This window comes from Nicotiana tomentosiformis, chromosome 7 (genome assembly GCF_000390325.3).
Source record: "Nicotiana tomentosiformis chromosome 7, ASM39032v3, whole genome shotgun sequence".
Classification (NCBI taxonomy): domain Eukaryota; kingdom Viridiplantae; phylum Streptophyta; class Magnoliopsida; order Solanales; family Solanaceae; genus Nicotiana; species Nicotiana tomentosiformis.
The window spans coordinates 25,395,771-25,417,298 of NC_090818.1; the positions used below are offsets into that span (position 1 = coordinate 25,395,771).

General features: G+C 40.1%; 1 long non-coding RNA gene across 1 annotated transcript; it reads right to left on the minus strand.

Moving 5' to 3' along the window:
* Positions 1 to 6,588: 6,588 nt before the first annotated feature.
* On the minus strand, positions 6,589 to 10,156 carry LOC104101937 (uncharacterized). The gene is made up of 2 exons (XR_687577.4): positions 9,281 to 10,156; positions 6,589 to 6,876 (listed from the first exon to the last, which is right to left on the minus strand). It is a non-coding gene; the product is annotated as an uncharacterized lncRNA (long non-coding RNA).
* Between the last annotated feature and the right edge of the window lie 11,372 nt (positions 10,157 to 21,528).

Here is a 21,528-nt window from a genome sequence, read left to right on the forward strand (position 1 = left end):
ATCCTGCTGCTTGCACTTGAAATAAACTTGAATTTGGAGTAGACTTGAGCTTGCAAAACTTATCCTTCAGGCGGCCTGTGCTACTTTTGATTTTACTTAAAGACCGTAGGTCGACCCTATTCTTCAGGTGGGTTCTTGCTGCTTCTGACTTAAACTTGAAACTGAAAATTGACCCTGTTCTTCAGGAGGGCTCCTGATGCCTCTCTAACTTGAACTTGTAAACTGAAAGTTGACCCTATTCTTCAGGCGGGCTCCTGATGCCTCTCTGACTTGAACTTGTAAACTAAAAGTTGTTCCTGTTCTTCAGGCGGGCTCCTGATGCTTCTCTAACTTGAACTTGGAAAATGAAAGTGACCCTGTTCTCCAGGCGGGCTCCTGATGCTTCTCTAACTTGAACTTGTAAACTGAAAGTTGACCCTATTCTTCAGGCGGGCTCCTGATGCCTCTCTGACTTGAACTTGTAAACTGAAAGTTGTTCCTGTTCTTCAGGCGGGCTCCTGATGCTTCTCTAACTTGAACTTGGAAAATAAAAGTTGACCATGTTCTCCAGGCGGGCTCCTAATGCCTCTCTAACTTGAACTTGAAAATTAAAAGTTGTCCATGTTCTTTAGGCGGGCTCCTGATGCTTCTCTAAATTGAACTTGAAAACTGAAAGTTCACCCTGTTCTTCAGGCGGGCTCCTGATGCCTCTTGAACTTGAAATTATAAGTTGACCCTGTTCTTCAGGTGGGCTCCTGGTGCCTCTCTAACTTGAACTTGAAAACTGAATGTTGACCCTGTTCTTCAGGCGGGCTCCTGATGCCTCTTGAACTTGAAAGTAAAATTGAATGTTGGCCATGTTCTTCAGGCGGCCTCCTGATGCTTTTTGAACTTGAAAATTAAAAGTTGACCCTGTTTTTTAGGCGGGCTCCTGATGTCTCTCTGACTTGAACTTGAAAACTGAAAGTTGACACTATTCTTATGGCGGGCTCCTGATGCCTCTTGAAAGTTGGACTTGAAAACTGAATGTTGACCCTGTTCTTCAGGCGAGCTCCTAATGCCTCTTGAACTTGAAAGTAAAATTGGATGTTGGCCCTGTTCTTCAGGCGGCCTCCTGATGCTTTTTGAACTTGAAAATTGAAAGTTGACCTTGTTTTTCAGGCGGGCTCCTGATGCCTCTCTGACTTGAACTTGAAAATTGAAAGTTGACCTTGTTTTCAGGCGGGCTTCTGATGCTTTCTGACTTGAACTTAAAACTAATTTCTAAAATATTGACCCTCGTTCTCCAGGTGGGTGCCTGCAATCAAAACAACACAACAAACAAAATTTTCTGCCCCAGTTTGCACTAGGAAGATTTGTGAGCTGTTAGCAAAACTATAAATCACCTATGCTATTGATGCAATGATGAGAGTAAAACTAAAGACTCGACTAGGATGTGCGTCTCCTGTGAGTAAGACCAAGAAAATTTGACCAGCAAATGCATCCGCTAAGAAAAAGAACCTGAATTATCCGAGCTAGGAAGTGCGTCTCCTAGGGATGAGCTCAAACGACCCATAATAGAAAGTGCGTCTCCTAGGAGTGAAATCTCTATTGAACCAAACTAAGAATTGCGTCTCTTAGAGGTGAAACTTGAATGACTCAAACTAGGAAATATGTCTCCTAGGGATGAACCTGAGTGACCAAACTAGGAAGTGCGTCTCCTAGTGGTGAAATCTCAATTTAGGAAGTGCGTCTCCTAAAATATTAACTTGAAAGACCCAGACTAGGAAGTGCATCTCCTAGGGGTGAAACTTGAATGAACCAAACTAGGAAATGCATCTCCTAGGGGTGAACTCTCAATTTAGGAATTGCGTCTCCTAAAAGTATATCCCGAAAGACCCAAACTAGGAAGTGTGTCTCCTAGGGGTGAAACTTCAATGACTCAAACTAGGAAGTGTGTCTCATAGGGATGAACTTAAATGACCCAAACTAGGAAGTGCGTCTCCTAGGGGTGAAATTTCAATTTAGGAAGTGCGTCTCCTAGAAGTATATCCTGAAAGACCCAAACTAGGAAGTGCGTCTCCTAGGGGTAAAATCTCAATGACTCAAACTAGGAAGCGCGTCTCCTATGGATGAACTTAAATGACCCAAACTAGGAAGTGCGTCTCCTAGGGGTGAAATCTCAATTTAGGAAGTGCGTCTCCCAAAAGTATATCCTGAAAGACCCAGACTAGGAAATGCGTCTCCTAGATGTGAGACTGAGCTTGAAGAAAACTATGAACTAAACTTGACTAAAGTAAAACTGACCCTATTCTCTAGGCGGGACCCATGAACTTAAGTAAAACTAAAGACTAACGACTTAAGGAAATTAAATTGGCCCTATTCTCCAGGAGGGACCCCCTGAACTTAAGAAAAGCTAAAGAAAAGCTAATGATTAACGACTTAGAGAAACTAAAACTGACCCTATTCTCCAGGTGGGACCCCTGAACTAAAGAAATGCTAAAGATTAACAACTAAAATTGACCCTATTCTATAGGCGGGACTCCTGAACTTAAAGAAAAACTAAAAACTCTTCCGACTGGGGAGAATGCCCAGGAGGTATGATCTTCTCAACTAGGGGAATGTCTAGCATGTAAAACCCTTCTCAAACAACTTTTGTGCTCACAAAATTTGGGCACGACACCAGAAAAATTTAAGCTTCCAATCTTTGACTTGGACATAGTCTTCGTCCCTGTTTCAAGCAAAGAAGACTTGTGAGTTTAAAACATAGTGGTTGGTTTGTGGCCTTGATCTTGAGGGCAATTGCTCCTATACTTGCCATGATAACTTTGATTTCAACTTGAAAGACCTTGTTTGTTATTGGCTAACCATTTTCTCAGTCACCCTTATCACAGAAAATACCTATGATCCGTTCAAGCCCAAATCCTCTATCTGTTGCATTGTGCCCATGAATTGACATTTACCGAACCTTTGCATTTCACATGAATCCCAAAGCACTTCAATTGTTATCAACTCAGTACGCATGCCACTTTTCCCTGACTTATGCCATTTTGATGTGCTAGTCACACTCCGCTTTGTGCAATTGGAAAGCTGGTAGCAAATTTTGAAGTCATTTCTCACTTGTTCTGACAGAGCAGACTCAAAAAGAGGACTTAAACAAAGCAAAAAGAACAAAGTAAGGGGACAGTGGAAAGAGATGACATCTAACAAGAGAATTACCAAGTAGAAAGTTATCTGATGTGACACCAACTCTAATGACCATGACGTGCATCTTGGATTAAGTGGCCTGATCTGTCAAGCAAGTCTAATCTTCCATTCTTGTCATACCTCTAAGTTGTGAAACTAGGCTTCAATGCTCCAATTGTCCTATCTATTTCACCGATCCTCAGTCGACTTGTAGTGCTCTGAAGGGTTTTCACTATCAAGCCTCTCTCATTTTGTTCTTTCTCTCAACTCACCATCGCCTTATGGTGCCCGTGAGTGTTTTCACCGATAAGACTCTCTCATTTTGTTCTTTTCTTCTTATTTCCTCTGATTCTGCAGATGACAAAGCATTAACCATGGTAAAAATATCATATGCTCTTGGCATGTCTAAATCGGCATTCTCAAAGATCATCTGGGAGGTCTTTTTTGGACTGTAATGTGGCTTTTGGACAGGGTTAGAAAGAAAGAAAGGCATGAAGGCTCAATATCAAACTAAGACAAAATGGTTAATTTATTTACAACTTTTGGAATTTATTTAAAACTTTGCCCCGGTTTCTAAAACAAGAGAATTTGGACCTCTTTTTTTTTAGATGGAATTTCTAAGAAAATTGCCCCACTCTTGACTTCGTGGGATTATGAAATATTTTATTTGGTGCGACCGAACCGTAAGGCTGCCTACGTATCTTATGGGGATAAGAATCAGGTCGAACGTAGTTCAAAAAACTACTTTTTGTTGTTGCTATTTTTCTTTTTCTTCTTTTTCTTCTTTTTCTTTTTTTCTTTTTCTATTTTTTTTGAATTTTTCTCTTGGAATGAACTTTCTAAAACAAACCTTTGGGGACACGAACTTTTTTTTTATGACTCTAACTTGATTCCAAAAGAGGGGAGGTCAAAGAGATCAGCACATGCTCAAAAGGGTACCGAAGGGTATAACGTGTTTGGATAGCTGAAAGAGGGCCTCCCAATCTCTGAAAATGCCAAGTACAACACATGCAACTTGAGGATGAAAAATGAAGATCATGCACAACATTTCTTTTGTAGTTTCGGCATTGATATCACTGATATGACTTCCACTTTTCTTTAGTGCCTTGTCAACTACAGAATTCTCTATGGGTGATTTCTTCTTCACAATGGATACCCTCCATCAGTTTGGGACAAACTCCCTTGGCTTTATCTTGTAACTTGAGATGCACTTGAACTCAAAGTTCCTTGCTTTAAATTGTCTAGGACGCACTCTCTTATACCAAATCCTTGTCGTCCTATTAACTTCCCAACCTATCTGGCCCAGTTTTACATAGTTCAGGCTTTAAATGATCTCAAAATGTCCAAATCATTACTTATCTCCCTCAAATATCAATGTCATCTTCAAACCTTGTTTCATTATTTCATAATTAGACTAACTTTTAAGACAGACTGAGAATTACGCATGTATGTCATATCACTAGAGTCAACAATGAAAAGAACTATAAAAGGAAAAGAGAACTAAACAAAGATGGACTAGAAATAACAGAAAAATAGGAGATTGCATTAGACAGACAGTGAAAGGGTTTGAACAATAAAACAAGAAAAATAGACATGGGTTACAACCCTGGAAATACCTAGATAACACTAGACCAGTTACTACAACTAAACGAACAAGGCAAAATATGAGGAAGAAGGGTTTGAGCCATAAGACAATATCCGGATTACGACCTTGAAATAACTCGGACAATAGAAATGACAACAAAATAAACCACCAAAACTCCTCCCTGGCTAGCCAAGAAAGGAGTGTCTTTCCAATTACCAAGCTCGACATTTTAGCCACTGAGTCGCACATAGACATTACCAGAACCTTCACAAGTCTCGATCACGTTGACCTTAGCAAATAACTTTTGGGTCCCTTTTGCCAACTCATTTTTAAGATCAACTTCTGGAACCGAGACTGATAGCGCTGAAAACTTTGCGGTAAGTGGCCGTCCAAGCGATTCAGAAGAGTTCTCACATTTCTTTTCAGCACAAAATCATGCCCACCATATGCGTCTCATTATGAACAAACAAAGGATTTTGGCTAGTATCCGTTGTATCTGGATTTTGCATGGTAATGTCACCTGCATCAATAAGCTTCTGGACTGCTCTTTTCAGATGCCAACACTTTTCTATACTGTGCCCGGGGGCATTAGAGCAATATGCGCACCTTTGAAAATAATCAAAATTCTTTGGAAGGAGGTTCGACATTTTTATATAAATTGGCTTCAACATGTCCAATTGCCTCAACCTTTGGAACAAACTGGCATATGATTCTCCAATAGTAGTGAAACCTTTTGTTGCTGCTTTTTCATTTTGTACTCCGACCTTGGTTGGAACCTTTTGAGGGTAGGTGGTTTATATGCTTGTAGATCTGGGTAAGACATTTGTGGAGGTGGTGCAGGCCATTGCGGGTCTTGTGGATATGAAGCATATGGTGGTGCATTATGGATAGAGTAGTGGGAAGGTGAGGTATGGCTTTGGGGATTTTGTGGAGAGAAGTAGCATCGGGGAGGATTATTTGGAGTAGGAGATACTCATGGGGTCGATGTTGAGGCTGAAAGTGTTGAGCATGAACGCGCACTGGGACTTGTCGTTGGCGGGGCTCAACAACATCAGGAGGGCTATTTTTGGGAAAGGTAGGTGGAGGACGAACGATGGAGCTACTAAGGAGGTTATAAAAGCTGTGATAAGCGGGAAAATTCGGAGAATATGGTGGATGATTTGACACTATGATCGGAGCTTGGGTAAGGGTAGCATCTAGGAAGCCAGGTGGTGGCGGGGGTGGTGCCTTCCCAGACATCCAAGCCTGATACATGTCCGACATGTGTTGTCTCAACATCCTTACCTCTTCAACCAACCCAATGTCTTGTTCAACCAACTACTTTCGGGTACCAATATCGACTAACTCAACTCTGTTATCGTCTGCCATTACCTTTCGACTTTATGTTGTAGGAAAGAGTTACCAGTTTAAGAACCACAAACCAACCACCCTTCTGCTGTAATAAAGATAACAAAGAGGAACAAAATAAAGTCATCACGTTAGCGTTATGGCATTTAACATAAGATAATCTCACATTATGTGCAATGCACCTAGTCACATTTATCGGTTCTAAAATGACTCCGAGGGTACGAAGGTCATATGGCATCATCCCAATTTTACTCTCATTGCCCTTTTATTCTTCGTTTCCTCTCTTACGCTCGTTGATTTGCTCATTTCTTCCCTTTCTTTTCTTTCTGATTATCGCTCTTTTTCTTTTCTCTCGCTTCTCGCTTCTCACATCCCTTTTTTTCTTTTTTTTCTTTCTTTTTTTTTCTTTTAATTTCTAAAATGATTCGATCGAACCCGATGTAGGTTGCCTACGTATCATGTTCCACATGAATCAGACCAAGTGTATTTCTGGAAAAGTAATGGACAAAATATACTAAAAATAAAATCTTTTTGAATTTTTCATTTATAACTCTTTTTGGTTTTCACATACAAAATAGGAAATACGATAACAAAAGACTCGACAAACTCAACTAGACTAGGACAGACTCTGACACCACCTAAAAGATTCGATACTACTGTACAAGACTAAAAATAAAAGGCAACATGAATGACAGACTCAAAACATAAAAGTATCCTCAAGCAACTCATGAATGCAGTGGTCCTGACTGGATGGTCCTAGGGCGTCTGTCATGCTCAATCTCCGGCAAATGGATCTATACCTTTATGAAAAAAATAAGACCAAATAGAGTTAAAGACTTAGAACACTATGTGAGACAATAAAACTTCCTGTTGGACACATGCAAGACATGATTAAGGCTATTTTTGCAAACTGACCTACGTGGCCAAAAGGTGGCTAAAAGTGAAAACTCAATTAGGACGACCTCTAAAATATGGAAACACCTCACGAAGGCCCATAAACTCTCAGGAATCGCGGTCCCTAAAGTTGCTTTGTGAAAATGATCCCACTTTGCAGAAATGGCCTATGTGGTCGAAAATGGCTAAGCATGCAAATTAAATATGAATGGACCTTAGACAGAGAGGACACCTTGTGGTAGACTTAAAACTCTAAGACATGGGTTAACAAATCACTTTTTGCGAAAATATCCCTATTTTGCAAAAAAAGGGCCGATGTGACCTAATGTGGCTAGACATGTAATATTTGGCTAAGACCCCGCGAAGCCAAGAACTTAAGACTAACTAGGAAGACCGGACTCTATGTGGGCTGCCTACATATCCCACCTCGAAAGACGAAAATCAGGTATGTGTAGTTCGGGAGGATTGGATATGGGAGAAAGTTTTGAAAAATGCAATTAATTTGAAAAAAATATTTTTTGTCTTTTTTGAAAATGATAAGAAAGTGTAAAATCTTTTTGCTTTTTTTTTTTTTTTAGAAAATGGAGCAAGAATATAAAAGTGACAAAACCCTCAATATTCTCTCTTGCTTCTTTTTTCACCCTTCTTTCCCAAACATCAGTCTGCTAAATGACCTTTCTACCCTCAAAGATGCAACATTTAGCACGTAGAATGATTGAATGTCCTTTTGGGCCAGCGGGCCTATTTTGACATAATTTGGATAGGCCTCCTACAAAGGGACACGGTGCCTGGGACCGAGCCCTACTAGGTCTAAATGACATGATGCAAATAAGAATGACCTAAAGGCTGACCTAAGTTTGAGGTTCACTAGACAAGGCAATTCGGGGGAACGTATGGTCGATGGTGGCTGCTCAAGCTTTCCACCCACTCCATACGTCCGACGACCCCCCCTCCCCCCCAAAATAAGGGTGACTCAATAAAGAGTTCGTGTACGCCACACGTACTACGAGACTTGTTGTAGAAAGAATTGATCGGGTAATGCAAATGATGACAATTATAAAGCAGTAACACATAAAGAAAAATGGTAAACACATAAACAATTAGCAACTAAGCAACAAAGTGTAAAAACACACAAAAAACAAAAACACAAAAATGCCTCAATTGAGTATTCTAAAAAGCCAACAAGATCACAGTATCAGCTCGAACCTGCAAATCCCCAGCAGAGTCGCCAAAGCTGTCACACCCCTTTTTTTACCTCACTAACCCTCTTTAAAATAAATAAAAGATTTGTAAAGCTCAAAAGGGTTTCAATTTGAAGAGTGACAAAAGATTGTGTTTCGAAAGATTTTTCAGAGTCGCCACCTGACATTTGATTTCGGTGTTTCAGGTCACCGTTTAAAAATAATTTTTCTTTCAAAACACGTTTGACCCTAAAAATGACTGCACCAGAGATTCAAGGTAAAGGGGTTCATTTGACTCGGGGAGAAGGTGCTAGGCATTCCCCAAGTCCCGTGAAAGTAACGGTTGCATACATGATCAAGTTGGCTTTTAAGAAAACTCAAACTGAGGCAAAAAACACACGAAAGAAAGAAACATAAACACACAAGAGGCTCGAGGTTGTCCCCACCTAAAAAAATAAAAATAAAAGAAGAAATAAAATAAAAATACTATAATTCTATTCTACGCTTCTTCGCATCGTCCCGTCTTTGGCCTCTAACTACATAATACTTCGGGGCATTCTCCTGATAAAAATATTTACAGAGTCTACGGGCCATTCCCCTAAATATAAACTAAAGGGAACGACCTCTCGCCTCGAAATTAAAACAAACAAAATACTAAAGTTTGCCTATCCGAACATTAACGGCCTAAACATGTTCCTAGCGGTTAAACTAATAAAGCAAAATAAAAAATTCACAAAAAAAACAAAAAAAAATCATCCTACGCTCAAATCGTTATAATTTTAGTTCTCAGCTACTACCAATTTGCCTTGCAAAGTCCAAAACTATTTTTTTTTGCTTTTTAAATCACAAAAAAACTACTATCTAATTATTTTAGTAACCCAATCCGAATTATCGAACCTTACTTCTTTCCCGATTCTTAATCTCCTAATTTTACTATTGGCTCAAGTAATTCGAACACCACCAGAGGAGAATCAGAAGTTGGGTACAAATTCCACATACACTCATTTAAACATGCTTTTCAATTGAAGTCCAAACAAATATAAATTAATAAAAAATATTAAATCATTTAAACAAAATCACATACCCACACAAATAGATAGCAACCAATGAGAGAAAGTAAGAAATGGACCTCAAAATGAGTCATCTGATTACAGTAGCAGTGCGTGAATAGGAACCGAGGCCAGAACTTGACCGGAAATCCTCGACTGAAATCACATGGGACCGGAACTGTCGAGCCAAGAACGGAAACTTCGTTGTAAAGCTTGAACGACGACCTTGCTTTTTAACTAGAATCGAGCGCAACTCGAACAACCTTAACTGTGGCGGTGCAATTTTGAAAATCTTATCTATGATTATCATCTCAAATCCTTAGTAATAATGCAATGGTAATATCTAGAGTTGGAATATAGAAGCTGATATAGCAGAATAATGGAGGGGAGAGACGTTCTTTGTGTAGAAGGTGAAAGTGGAAAGAGGAGTGGAGTTCGGCGGTCGAGGCTTTTACATGACTGCTAGGTGCTTGTCAAAATGTGTAAAAGATGCTTTCAATTCTTGATTGTAATAGTGGAGCTAAGTGGTGGTACAGTGAAGGAGATAAGATTTTAAAGTGGTTGAATGGGGTGAAGATGGAGTGGGGCGGCTGAGAGTTAGAAGGGGTTTTCGAGGATTCGAGGCTTGGAATCGGCGAGAGGGTGAAGAGAGAAAGAGATTGGCGTAAGTTGGGTGGTGTTTGGAGCACCACCGGCGGCGGCGGCTTAAGAGAGGGTTGGGCGGCTGGATCTTGGAGATGAGGGTGTGTGGCTCTCTAGGTTTCTTGAAATTAGGAAGATGATATTTTTATATGGCTGTGAAAAATGACCTTGGCCATTAGATGGGGATGGAGTGCATGGCTTGGATTAATTCCTCCAAAAGGGCTGTTGGGTCAAGGGATTGGGCTCAGGTGGAAGATTCGAATTTGGGCTCAATTATGGACAAGAAAATCTTAAAATTCATTAACAAAGCTAACTTTGTTCCAAATTAATATAAAATGCTTGTAAAACCTAAAATCACTCCTAATTGGTTAAAATAAAACTAAAAATTAAAAATGAAACTCTATATATTTTTTTAGTATTTTCAAGTGTTATAATAAAGTAAAAAAAATAGATAAAATAGGCAAAGTCATGATAAAATTAAAATACTATAAACATAAATATACTAATTGACCTTAAACTAAAGATGAAAAATATTTTTGTGTTTTTAAATTGTAATTTGAAGTAAAAATTGGCTAAAACTCCATAAAAATTAAAGTTAAGTTAAATAAATATTTTAAACATTAAAAAATAGCTCAAAAACATGACGGGTCAAAAATTACGTGCTTACATTTACAGCCAGAGAAGAGTGAGATAGCTCGTGAGATTCATCAGCTAGCTAATCTTGGAGTTTGATTACTAGATTGAGGTGGTACCGGAGTTACTATTCAGGATACGACAATATCCTCTCTAGTAACTGAAGTGAAGGAACGCCAGTATGAAGATCCTGTGCTAGCTCACTACAGAGATACAACCCCTCAAAAGGAGAAGACACCATTTGAGATTACAGGAGATGGAATCCTCAGATATCGAGGTCTATTATGTGTTCCTAATGTGGCAGTGTTACGCCAGCAGGTTATGGGATAAGCTCATTATTCTCGTTATTCTATTCATCTAGGAGCGACAAAGATGTATCATGATATCCGGGGAATATACTGGTGGGACAAAATAAAGAAGGATATTGCAGAGTTTGTTGCTCAGTGCCCTAATTGTCAGCAGGTTAAGATTGAGCATCAGAAACCCGGTGGATTATTATAGGCTATAGAGATTCCGACTTGGAAATGGGAAGTGATTAATATGGATTTCATCATAGGCTTACCTCGTACCCAGCGTAAGTTCGATTCTATATGGGTTATTGTTGATATACCTACAAAATCAGCCCATTTTCTGCCTGTTAGGACTACGTATTCAGCAGAGGATTATGCAAGGCTTTACATTAAGGAGATAGTACGACTTCATGGTATCCATATATCTATTATCTCCGATAGAGGTGCTCAATTTACAACTAATTTTGGGAGGTCCTTCCAAAAAGGATTGGGGACTTAGGTAAGTCTTAGTACAACATTTCATCCCCAGACAAACGATCAGGCTGAGCGTACTATTCAGATATTGGAGGATATGCTACGGGCTTGTGTGATGGATTTCAGGGGTAGTTGGGATGATCATCTTTCACTGATTGATTTTGCGTATAATAATAGTTATCATTCTAGCATTCAGATGGCTCCATATGAAGCTATTTATGGGCAGAAGTGTAGGTCTCATATCAGATGGTTCAAGATTGGGGAAACTATGTTAATAGGACCAGAGTTGGTATAACATGCAGTTGAGAGGATTAAGCTTATAACGGAAAAGCTATTAGCATCTCAGAGTCGTCATAAGTCATATGCAGATAATCCGCGATGAGACTTGGAGTTTCAGGTAGACGACTGGGTATTCCTAAAGGTATCACCGATGAAAGGCGTTACGAGATTTGGTAAGAAAGGAAAGCATATCCCTCGGTACATTGGACCTTATAAGATTATATGCAAAGTAGGCCAAGTAGCATATGAGTTAGACTTGCCTTCCAACTTGGATTATGTACATCCAGTCTTTCACGTGTCTATGCTCCGTAAGTGTATTGAAGATCCCTCTAAAGTCATTCCAGTTGATGATGTTCAAGTTACAGAGCAGCTATCATATGATGAAGCTCCCATTGCTATACTAGATAGACAAGTTCGGAGATTGAGAACTAATGATGTAGCTTTGGTTAAAGTACTTTGGAGAAACAATAATGTGGAGGAGATGACTTGGAAAGCTGAAGAATAAATGAAGACTAGGTATCCTCACTTGTTTCCACTTCCGGAGGAGGATCGGACTGAGACATCACAACCTTTATGTACACATATGATACTTGACTCTTATGTTAGTTATTGTTATTGGTCGTGTGAGGCCATTGGAGTTATTGATGAATGTGTCCCTATGTGGCTTTGTATTGTTGGGTTTGCTGTGTGACAGGTTGGTAGTAGTACCATTACAGAGGAGACTCTGCCAAAATTTTTATAGATTTCTGGGAGTTTAGCATTATAGGACGAATGTTTCTGGTCTAAGGGGGGAAGATTGTTACACCCTGTGCGTCTCAAGGTGATGTAATGAATATGAGACTTTCTAATCATGATTTAAATGTGTTTAAAGTCATAATATGGCTATATATGATGTTTGGATAGAAAATATAAAGTTTGGGAAAAATCGGACTAAAGTTACGAAAATACCGACTAATAATTTGCCTTGTAATAGAGCTTTTTGAGCAATATATTTCGTGTGCTATGTAGGTCTTTTTGGGACATATTATATATAAAATTTAAGATCTATGAGTCTAGTTTCCAACGGATTAAACCATTTGTCGATACGGCATCGGAGTATAGAGATATCTGCTTTTTCGCGAGACTGCGCAAGCAGCTCGGTTGGGACCCACTTGAGATGACCACCAACCTTACGTCTTTTAAAAGATGTTTCAGCCTCAGTTCGGGTCATTTATCACCCAAATTTCGTCCAAAAGCTCTCCAAAACCCTCCCTAACATATCCCAAGATCCCAAGAACCAAACTCAAGGGAAATCAACTCAAATCATCATCAAAGGTGTTAAAGACTACAAGAGAATGCTTCTATGATGTTGTGGTGTGATTGAGGGCTATTGTGAGCTAAGTTGGGATAGGGTTTCGAGTTGTAGCTGCTATCCAACGTATGTATAATATCTTCTTGATTGTACCTAAGGTTAATCTTGTGTTGGTTGTGTTGTTTGAGTGAAAAACCATAAGATAGCACTTGAAAGAACATGGAATATGGTGGTCTTTTAGGTTGGACTGTTTTGTGGCTAAATATATGGTTTATGGTGGCTGACAATTGTGAGAAATAATTTGATCATATTGTGGCTGCTGTTGTTAAGCTTTTCTAGGTGTTAATTAAGTTGATTGAAGAAGAAAAGATGAAAAACAAGTGATTGACGATAAAAATTAAGGTGCTAGACATATGAGGTTGTTTTGAAAGGCATTTTGTGGATGTTTTGAACTAGAAATAATATAGTACATATAAGTATGATGTTCTGAAGGTTGTAAACTAATTTATGGAATAAGAGTTATATTTAATTTATATCTTGTTATGAGTAAAAATGAGCTTGCCACTCAATGTGATTGTTAAGATAATTGGAGAAACTCATATTGGATTATATTGTTGTTGTTGCTATTGTTGGTTATAGTTGTTATTGTTGGGCTGCTGATGACCCTTAGTGGTCTTTGAGATGTATTAAAAATAGGGGAGTTGCTTCCCGATTTTCCTTAAGCCATAAGACTAGCCAAATACGATGGTACGACATTATATGTTAACGACAATATCATTTCACTTGTTATAGATGCAAGAAGTTGTGTTGAGCTTGGTTGAGTAATAAGGAAGTGATTATACAGGTATGTTAAGGCTATCCTTTCTTTTCTTTTGGCATGATCCATATGATATAACGAAACGAGCAAGCACGCCACCTTCACGAATGATTCTATTCCTAGAAGTACTAGGGTTACCTATGTTCTTGATTCCCCATATGTCCTACTACCATATTGTCTGTTCATGGGTCTCATTACATTCTGAGAGATCTTATTGACTTATTTCATTATGCATTGCATTCATTTATATATGTATATTGACCCATGACCAGATGGTGTTATATACACGTATAGTATATGTATATGGGGTGTGGGGGAAAGGTTATGGCGTTATATATGCACCACCACCTGATCCGCTGGTATACATTTATGATTTCGCTCACAGAGGCTGATATGATATGATGGGATGCCCTCAGGGCTTGATGATGTTATGTACGCATATACCTATGCATGATATGACATTTATATGCATACGCATGGCATTATAAATATTTTCATGATTCATAGAGCTATTCAAACTTACATATTGAGTTCTTTACTCCATGTTTCTTTCATGCCTTTTATATATTGAATTTTATGCCTTACATACTCGGTACATTATTCGTAGTGACGCCCCTATTGCCTAGGGCCTTCGTTTCATGACCGCGGGTGCAGGTAGACAGGCTGACGGTCCCCCTCCTTAGGATCCTCGCTCAGCGAGATTTGGTGTGCTATATTTGATCCAGAGCTACAATTGGGTTTTGGTACGATACTTTTGTATACATATAAGGGTATGACGGGGCCCAGTCCCATCTTTTATACAGTTTTACACTCTATTAGAGGTCTGTAGACAGTCATCTTTAGTTGGATAGTATGTGGCCTTGTTGGCTCGCCCTACTATATTCTGCATGTATATGTATATATGTCTTTTGAGTATGTCTTCTCCCGTCACATGATTCAGCAGTTTAGGGGCAGATGTTAAGCATGACCTACACTTATTTCATGTTTATATCTTAGACATATGCTTAGGGGTGTTCGGTAGGTAAAATTCGGGCACTCGTCAAAGTCCATCGGTTTAGGTCGTGACACACCCTAGTGGGAACGGGCAAGCAAGGTCCACGAACAAAACCATACTCCAAAACCTCAGAAAGAGATTGACCGACGCCAAAGGAAAATGGAAAGAAATCATGCCCGAAGTCCTATGGGCTTACCGTATGACCACGAAGTCCAGTACCGGGCTACCCTGTTCTCATTGGTTTACAGCACAGAAGCTCTAATACAGATCGAAGTCAGAGAACCGAGTCTCAGGTTTTGATGTACAACCGAACAATCAAATAACGAGACCATGAATACGAACCTTAAACTATTAGATGAAAGGCGTGAAGCCGCCCTCATCCGGATGACAGCCAAAAAAAATGGATCGAGAGGTATTATAATCGAAGAGCCAATCTTCGACACTTCAATGTTGGGGACTTAGTGTTGAGTAAGGTCACATTAAACACCCGAAATCCGAACAAAGAAAAGCTGGGGCCGAACTGGGAAGTTTCGTATAAAATTATCAAGATCATCAGTAAAGGGTCGTACAAGCTCAGAGAATTGAACGGTGAGCGACTACCGAACAACTGGAACGTATCTCAATTGAAACGATATTACTGCTAAGGTACGAACTCGTTTACTTCTTTTATTTATTTACGTTTTGGACAAACACTTGCAGGTATTCATCAAAGAACGATACAACTTTTTAGGCCAGAAAGCACGCGTTGCACTCTTTTTCCATTGAACCGATTTTATCCCAAATGGATTTTCCGGCAAGGTTTTTAACGAGGCAACAGTGGATCGTGCTAACTTAGAATCGAAGATCGGTTGTCGATAGTGTTCGAGGCTTCTCTATGATCGACCTCGAACACTATGGGGCATCACCCTTGGAAAATGATTTTGGCAAGGAAAGAAACTTTATGTTCGAATAGTATAGGCTCGATCGATAAGATCATCTGTAAGGGCCAAACAGTCAAATGAACTGTGCCCACACACACCACCCGAGCCCGGACACAAAGCTTGAACAACACATGTATAACTATGTATATTATGCACAAAATTGAAAGGAAGTTTCTACCTTGTAGATAAATATTTTTCTCCTTGAAAATTTTTCTTTCTTACATTTGATCCCCCGAAGACATCGAGCCCAAGGGCCACCTTACTCGGGGACTGCTGCCCAAGGTAGGTTCGGACATCCCGAAATAATAAAGTACGAGAGCACAAAGCTTATTTGGCAGTACCAGAACTTTAAAGGCTACGGCCACCCCCATTTGGGAACGGTTATCTCGGTTAAGCCCGGATGACTCAGGGTAACAAGCCCACTGGGCAACACCCGAACTAGAAAGGCTATAGCCGCATTAAAATGGTTCGAAGACGTTCGAGACTCGTAACAAAAAACAAGGCCTTCAAAATTTCTAAATCGGTTCAAAAGGCTACCCTCGGCAAATTATAATCTAAAAGTTCTAAGTACTTTGGGGAAAGCTTCCGATCATACCGAGCCCCCACCAGTCTTAAAAAAAATAATATCGAGAGTAAAGACTGTTCGGACCTCTAAACAAGACCTAATTATTACGTGCTAAGGCATTCGATATCTTTGCAATCATAAAGAAAAAAACGAAAGGAAACGAGCTTAAAAACCGTCGAAGGAAAAAAAAAGAGCCATATATATATATGAAAAGATCTTCACAAAGGCCAAACGACCTTGACAAAAAAGTACAAAAGTACAAAAGTATAAAAACAAAGAAAAATATACAAGGCACTTAAATGGCTTGGTCTCCACCGGAGCCCGCCTCGTCATCGGGACCATCAGAGTCTTCTCCGCCCCCGAATCTATCCAAACCCTCGGAGTCTTCTTCGTCCTCGGGATACGCCAGTTTCTTGGCCTCGGCTTCAAGCCCCTTAGCAGTTTTGACCTAAGCCGACGAATCAAAACCCTGAGCATGAAATTCCTCAAGGGCCGCCCTTCGGGACTGCCAATTTACATATTCGACGATATCTTTCAGCCGGTCCTGGGCTGCTTCGGCATCGGCCTTATACTGGGCCACCATCTCGTCGGCATCAGCTTTGGTTACTTCAACCACTGACTTGGCGGTCTTAATCTCCTTGGCAAGGGTCTCTCGATTAGAAACAACCGAGCTTAGCTAAGACTGGAGCTCCTCAATTTTTTGGGACCGTGCCTCAGCCTTCTCCCTCATCGCTCGAAGCTGGACCTCCGCCAAGGTCAACTACGCCTGGGAAGTCTCTTTTTCCTAGGCCATGCAGTCAATCCTGCCTCTCCACTCTTCGGTCTCGACCTTGACTATATCTATCTCGGCTCAAAGCTGGTCGATCCAATCAATCTTCTATTGAACCTGCAGGTTCCGACCATTAGACACCGTGCCTAGCTCATTGTCACTAACTTCAAAAAGTTTTACCTGTTCAACCAGGTCAGCGTGTTCTTTTCGAGCCGCTTCCAACTCAGCTTGAAGGTTCTTAGCCTCTCCTTCACGCTACTCACTGAGAAGTTTGTACGTGTATCTCTTCTTAGTAAGCTCTCTGACTTCGGCATCGAGCTGGTTCAGCTAATCCCGGTACCGGAGGAAAGTTTCATGGTGAAGCACCGAGGCCTAATAATACGAAGAAAAATATTATGATTATCAATGAATTAATTCAAGTATAAAATGAGAAATTAAAATCATCAAGAGTTATCTAAAGTTACCCGGTTCAGCGCCCGTTGTGCTTCGTTGAACAAGCAGGGCTCTCCTAATTCATTTTGGCCTGGTCTTCTTCGGTCACAAGCACCGGAGGTAACTGGCCACCCCTACGGGGGCGGAAAGAACCCGGGCATCCTCCGAAACGGTAATGACAATATACCACTTCTGATCAGGATCCACACTCAGGGAAGGGAACCGGTTGACCAATTTCGGGCTCAAGTTAAGCCCGCCTGCCTCAAAAAGGCAGCAAAGGGCTCTTCCTCGGTACCTCTATGTCACCTAATCTAGTGACGTCTTCCGTGGCGGTGGAATCCACGCCTTCAAAAAGGCAGCGAAGGGGGTCGTCCACTCCGTGGGCCCCCTCATTGGGATGCTCTTTCACCATTTGAGCCTCATTATACACAGACTCGGTGAATGAGGATGACTCGGTGATGGTCTCCTCATCGACCTTCCTGGGAAGCCTCGGCCCTGGTCTCCTCATCGACCTTCCTGGCTTGAGGCAGATCGGCCTCACGTGTCTCTGGTTTAGTGGCCCCCTGCTTTTTGAGCTGCGACGGCTCACGGGCCACTAGAACAAAAGGTTCTTATTCTTCGAATTCGTTCCTCAGCTGATAGAGCGAATCCGAAGCTGGTGCTCGAGCGCTAGTGCTTTATTTTGACTTGCGCATCAGCCTTCTCCTTGTTTTCTTTTTCTCCGAGCTCGGGGAACTCGGAGCCCTCTTAAGTTTCTTCTCTTCGGTCTGTCTCGGAGCAGGGGACTCGGTAGGTAAGTCTTCGCCATCGGCTAGAGGCCTCATCTCGACATCCTTAGATAAACCTGCAAAAAAGAAGTAAAGGGAGTAAGGGCTTAATGTTAAAAGGGAAACTTAATACTACCTATTAGGGAAAGAAGTCTCACCATAGGAATGAGCCTCCCAATGGCCCTTCGAGAGCTTGCGCCACGAGTGCTCAGAATAGGGCATCTGTGATACGATACCCTCGATCCACTCTTTGAGTCGAGGGACAACATTTGGTACCCGAGCAATGACTGCACCACCACAAAGCACCAATAAGAAAAAGAGAAGTAAGTGTAAAATCGACATTCAAAAGTAAATCGTACTTACGTGAGGTATTCCCCTTCTCGGGGAATGGCCTGCACTCGGTTGAAGTTAAGTCCGAAGTTCTCACTCGGACAAAATGGCTTTGCCAGTCCCGATCCCGGTCCTCATCAATACTTAAGAATGAGGCTTTACTGGCCTGCCGCACAAGCTTTATCAGTCTCACCCAGAAGATTCGGGGAGTGTATAAGCATAGAAGATAGTCGATGGTGAACGAGCACCCATCGATTTTATTCACAAAGAACCGGAGGAAGATCACGATCCTCCAGAGCGATGGGTGAATCTGGCCTAGGCACACGCTGTATCTTCTGCAAAAATCCAAAATGACCGGATCCACCGGAACCAATGTAAAGGGATAAGTGTAAACACTTAGGTATCCCTCAACATGGGTGGTAATGGCTTCATCGGGATCGGGAACCACTATTTCCTTATCGGCCCAGTTACAGTCTTTTCGGAATGTGGGGAGGATCTCGTCGGTGATCGAGTAGGTGTATCTCGAGACCTCCTCACACTGACCTTGTACGGTGGAAGGTTTTTCGACCTTGAAATTGACGTTGACCGAATATCCCCCAGGGATGAACATTTTCAACGGGGGTTCAGGTACTGGTTCATCGACGTCAGCGCGTGAAACGGTCTCCTCGGCTTCAGTAGCCGGTCGCGAAGTAGAAAGAATTCCTTTCTAGGGAACGGTTTTGGAAATTTTTGCCATTTCTTTGAAAAAATAGAGGAAAGTCTGAGAACGGTGTAGAAAGAAAGGAAGATTGAAGGATTCGACTTGTTGGCTTGAGATAAAGATGGGTAAAAATTCTTGCAAAGGGACTCGAATAACCGCGGTAAAAGTGCTAAAGAGTGTTGAAATCTTAAGGGTATGAGGGTAGAAGGTTTGAATGTAAAGTTAAAATGAACAAAGGATGGGGTATTTATAGTAGTTCAGCGGCGTTTGGCATCCGGGGACGGCCGACAGGCGGCTGACATGCATTTAATGCCATTAAGACTTGACTAACGAGACGTTTTGGTTGTTTTGTCGTTAATGTCTCGGTATATCGAAGTAAGAATCGGAAGCTCATGTCGTTTCTCGTTGTTTACTCTCCGAAAAATGAGGGACTATCTGTATACGGGTAAAATCGAGCTCATGGTGCATCCTAACTAAGGCTGTCCAACGGGATGGGACATCCCGTCCCGTCCCACTTAATTTTAAACGGGATGGGCCATGTTAAACAGGACACGGTATGGCCATTTCGTCCCGTTTCGTCCCGTCCCGTTCCACCTGTCCCGTCCCGTCCCGCGTCCCTTTTTTTTGAATTATAGCCATTGGGCAACGGCTATAATTGCAAAAATAGCCGTTCCCAACGGCTAAAAACGGCCATATTTGGCCCTCACCCCCCAAAGCACCCCCTACCCCCCAAACTTTTAATATAATCCCTAAATTAATTAAATTACACTTTGACCCTATTTTCTACTATAAATACCTCAATCCTTCTTCATTTCTTCCCACAAAAATAAATCATTCTCTCTCAAATCTCTTACATTCTATCTATATTATTCTCTCAATTTTTTCGCAATCAAGTGATAAGTTTCAAGTATTTGGACAAATTTTTGGAGCAACTTTCAAGCTTCAAATTAATTCTTCAAGTATTTGGAGCAATATTTTGGGCAATTTCTTCAAGTTTTAATATTTAATCACGGTGCACTCGTTCCATCTCCTAATTTTAATATATATTTTTTTGCGCATTATTTTAGTGCTTAATTTTTGTGTTTACTTTACGTTTCATTTGTGTTTTTAATTTTTGTGTTAACTTTTTAAATTTAATTTCGTATTTAAATTATGGCACCTAAAAATGTATTTGGCGTATTTAAAAAAACTAGTAAAAAAATAGTAAAGGTGAAAGTAGTAGTAATCTTCAGTATATTCGTTGTGTATTTTTTCACTTAGATTGTAAAGTGTCTATCACATCTGATATAGGTCGTAGTCCTAATGGTTGTGATTATTTAACTGTTACAAGTCATTGGGTTGATCATCACTTGAACATGCAAAAACGTATTATTGGTTATAAATTTGTTGATTCAAAATACACTGGAGCATATATTGCAACTACTGTTCTACAAATACTTGATTTTTATGGACTCATTGATAAAGTTTTAATTATCACCTTAGATAATGCTTCTGCTAACACAACTGCAGCATCTAGCTTAAGAACTAGACTTTGTTTAATTAATCCGGTAATTTTTCATATTAGATGTGCATGCCATATTTTTAACTTGGTTGTAAAAGATGGTATTAATTTATTTTCTGATGCTTGTAGTAAAGTACAATATGCTTGCGGCTATATTTTTCGGGCTAATAAAGTGAGTAGAATTTGTGAATTTGCTCAATAATGTGCTAGTGCTAACCTTCCATATAGAAAAATTCCAAAAGATGTTTGTACTAGGTAGAATTCTACTTATGAAATGCTTAAAGTTGCTTATGATTATTGGGTGCCTATACAAAAGGTATTTAATATGCATAATGGTATCCCCGCTGATCAAATTGTTGATTCTGATTGGGATCAGATCAAAGAGCATACTAAATTTTTAGAAAAAATTTATTATGCTACAAAATAATTTTCTGGTATATATTATCCTACTATTACACAAATATTATGGTATATTTGTGGAATTTCTGTTGTATTTGGTAAGTATAAAACTAATCTAATTTATGCACCGGCCATTAATGAAATGATTACAAAATTTAAAAAGTATTTTTTCCTTATTTCTCAAGTTTATTTAATTTCTACTATACTTAACTCATCTTTAAAATTAAGAGGTGCAAAGGGACTTGTTCGTAAAATTTATGAGAATTTAGCAATTCAAGAAAATGAACAACCATCTTTCGAAGAATGCCAAGCTAACATATATTCTTATGTTAGATCAATGTTTGATAAATATAAATCTATGAAAACAACAGGTGGTGAAACTGCTCCTTCTACTTCTAAGTCTAGAGTAGAAGTTCTATGGGAAGATATGGATGATATAACAAGTTTTAATTCCTCTATTGATGATGAACTTGATTCTTATCTTAATCAAGGATTGGAAAGTATTAAAGACGAAGAAGGTAACGA